The sequence below is a fragment of the Egretta garzetta genome, unplaced genomic scaffold, assembly GCF_000687185.1.
Source record: "Egretta garzetta isolate BGI_Z169 unplaced genomic scaffold, ASM68718v1 scaffold638, whole genome shotgun sequence".
Classification (NCBI taxonomy): domain Eukaryota; kingdom Metazoa; phylum Chordata; class Aves; order Pelecaniformes; family Ardeidae; genus Egretta; species Egretta garzetta.
The window spans coordinates 1,042,571-1,046,138 of record NW_009260676.1 but is presented as its reverse complement, the minus strand read 5'-3'; the positions used below and the strand labels follow the sequence as shown (position 1 = coordinate 1,046,138).

The 3,568-nt window shown below is 39.5% G+C and overlaps 1 protein-coding gene across 4 annotated transcripts in view; it reads right to left on the bottom strand.

Annotated features, from left to right (window-relative positions):
* Positions 1–3,568, bottom strand: part of MECOM (MDS1 and EVI1 complex locus) — a 200,063-nt gene that overhangs the window by 48,049 nt on the left and 148,446 nt on the right. For all 4 annotated transcript variants that reach the window (XM_009645775.2, XM_009645776.2, XM_009645777.2 and 1 more), the window contains exon 2: positions 2,410–2,544. The gene's annotated coding sequence lies outside the window, so the exon portion shown is untranslated. The remainder of the gene's footprint in view (positions 1–2,409; positions 2,545–3,568) is intronic.

The following is a 3,568-nucleotide window of genomic DNA, read 5'->3' as shown; positions in this document are numbered from 1 at the left end:
CCTGGCTGCGGCTCCGGCTGAGCTGGGGCCTCCCATCCCAGCTGGGCTCCATCGCCGCTGTCCCCCAGCCTGAGCTGCAACCACTGATGCACGTCCTCAGGCTTCACCTTTTTTTTTTTTTTTTTTTTTAATTTTTTTTTCTTTTTTTTAATTTTTCCCCCCTTTTTTTCTAGGCAGGGTGACCCAAAGGCAGCCCCACGCAGTCCCTACACCGGCACATACGCACGCTCAGTCCCGACTTGCGTTTGTCACTCCTTGCACAGGCACACGCTTGGCCATGTCAGGTCCATTTCCCAGTTTGCCTTCCTATTATATTTTATATTACCTCTGGTGAGCTTGTGCCAGAAGAAAGCAGAAGGAGGAGCTGTTAGAAAGGCTTTTTCGCTTTAAGATTCAAGAGCACATTTTTAGCATTAACTTTTTAGGCTCTGGTCATAAAACGCTGGAGCGTGCGTACAGTTTTGTGGGTGAATTTGCAGCGTTTCCAGAGGGCCGCAGGAACAACAAGCCCGTGCTGACAGCGCCCAGCTCACAACACGCTACTTGAAAGGCAACCAGTTCTTAATTTGCAAATCTCAGCAACAATAAGCTATTAAAATATGAAATTATGAACAGCACGATACTGTGCAAAATAAATAACAAGTCTCCAGTGAATGGAAGAAATTATTGGCAGGGGTACAGCCACCATTACCAAATCTCAGAAATGTAAACACTAAAGAAAAAAAAAAAAAAAAAGAAAAAAAAAAAGAGAAAGTTACAAGCGCCATAACTTTCCTTCCAAAAACGTCAAAACGCGGGTGCATGTCTGCGGCGCAGAGGTAGATGCTGGTGCTTCGGCCTCGCGTGTAGTTTCAGTTGCAGATCGCCACTACCGACGCGAAGACAGTAAGTTGCCTTGACCAATCCACGTGATTCCACTTCTACTCTTTCCTATCTATGCCAGCTCTTATTAAACCTAAAATATGTGAATTTGCTGTTTCAATTAATCTATACCGTTTCCTTTTCGTGTCACTGTTCCGTAAATGCTCTGCCCTGAGAGAATGTATCGTTTTTCAGTGTAAAGCATATTTCAACTCAGAAAATGTATTTTGCATTTACTAATCATCTTTATGGTTTCTTTAGTCAAACCAGCTGCTATATAAAAAAAAAAAAAAAAAAGAAATGCTTTCTCAGTCGGCTGGCTCATTCTGTGTTACGTGTGCTCAGGGCTGAACTGTAAAAGTTGAAAATGAAAAGAAAAAAATATCTTTTCTCGTAGTTTCTGAAAAAGTTATTTAAATGGGTTTTAATCAGCTACCTCGCATGAGCGAAATACCTAATGCTGTGCTGGAAATAGCAGGCTGTCTCACATTCATTTCCCATACGTAAGGAATTTGATTAGAAAGAATGATTTCTAATTGAAGCTTTGTGTCTGGTTGTGATTCTTTCAATACTGTCAAGGCAATTAAATCAGCTAAAGATAATCTTTAACGTTCACCTGATGCAGTTAATTAAGCGGTGAAAAATGAAACGCTGATTAAATGAATCAAATCCTATGTTGCAGGTAGCAAAGTTTAAATTGGAAACAAGAATTCACCACTAGTTGTTGCTTTGCTATTTTAGATATTTCACTTTAAAGTAGAGCTTTCTTAACCTCACTTCACCATTAAAATATTTCATAGTGGCGTGTGTTATCCGCAGACCAAAGCAAAGCTTGATTTAAGAAACACCTAATAACTCATCAGCATAATTGAAAACAAAATGCTTCACTGCGTCCTTCCTCCACCTATTCCTGCCTTTTTTCCAACACGCAAGGAGAAATAACGATTCAGCCCAACAAAGAGTGGATTTAAGTGCAATAAATGAAAAGAAAAAGGAAACCACTGAAGATCCTGGTTCAGCATACAAGTATCAGGAGTTCGAGGAAAGTGTATGAGAAGGCAAAGCAATGTTCATGCACGTGTGCATTCAAATCCAAAGCCCCATGCACACAACTTCATTGGCAGCATTATCAGTTTCGTATCTTTTTTTCCCCATTAATTTCACATTACAGCATCTGATCAACGCAACCGTTTCACGTAGCAATCCAACTGAACTGGAACAGGAGCCAGAAAATGCTACTAACCCCAAATCAGCAAACACAGGCTTTGTATTCCTAAGCAAGCAGTCTCAATTTTTATCAGGTACAAGAGAAAAAAAAAAAACCAGGGGGTTGTTCATGAATTGAACAACAACGTGGAAAAATAGAAAATTCATATTATCTGCAGCCCATAATCAAAATGACTCTATTCTGCATTTCACATCTGTGCCTTATCTTTTACCGTAACAGCAAACAGGCCAAAATCTGTTGTGAATTGCTGGTAATTTTTTTTTCCATTGACACCTTAAAGTTCCTTAAAAAAATAAGTCCAGAAAGTGAACACCACATACCTGATCACTTATCTGACATGCAACAAGGTTGTGCTGATTGTAGCATCCAGCAAACTTGATATATTTGAGCCAGTTTCCTACATCTGGTTGACTGGCATCTATGCAGAACTTCACATTGCAAAACTCATCCAAGATCTAAAAGGAAGAATAGGAAAGTGTAAATCTTTCTGTCACTGCCTGGGCATACTGATCAAAAGACAAATCACAGGTTTCCAGATAAACAAATGAATAATAATAATATAGGCATGTCTAGTCAGAAATACCCTCCTCTAGTGAGATTATTTTTTTTTTTAGGAACGACCAGAATACATACATATTAATAAAAGCACAGTAAAATGCTAAACAATGTCTTGACAAATGTTTACATGTAGTCGAGATGTTGTCTAATTATTGCTAAGCAATACTACGTTAATTTAAGGGCGATCTGATTTTTTGGGGCATTCATCAGTAACTACTTACATTTAAAATTACTGTTTTAATTAAATACGATCCCGCCAGGGAATGTAACAAAAATTATTAAAATAGCCGGCGTTGGCTTCATTTGAGGTTTGTGTTTTGTTCCAGGATTTACGCTGTTTGCAGCACCCACTTAGTCTTTCTGTATTTGTTCCTCTGAACCAAACTTTATTCGGTAGGCAGAGTTATTTATCTCGTTTCAACATTACGCTTCCCAAACGCTTCCCTTCCGTGCAAACACTTAAATCACTCCCCTTAATTGCAGCAAATCACAGAACTCCCTATGCCAAACTAAAGAAAATAAATGAAAAACAATGTAAACACTCATGCAAAACATGGCAGTATTCAATACATACCAATAAATGGTTCCAATTATGCAGACAATAAACAAATATAATGAGATTGCTTGTGGACCAGCTAAAGAGGATGTTCTATTCTAATATTATGACAAATTGCTAATCGTTACATGTGACTGAGTATCATTATTTATTTGCACGCTTTACCACCGGCCTATCCTAAACTTTCCACAGCATCCCAGTAGCTCACTGCTACCTTTGCAACTCCTCCAGCCGGGCACCGGCAGCAAACCACCCGATTTTATTGGGAAAAAACCCACAATCACCTTAAATCGCACGCCCCAAAGGCAAGGGGAAGGGGAGAGGGAGGCTGCTTCCCGATGGGAAACGTTTGTGCCCACGTCCAG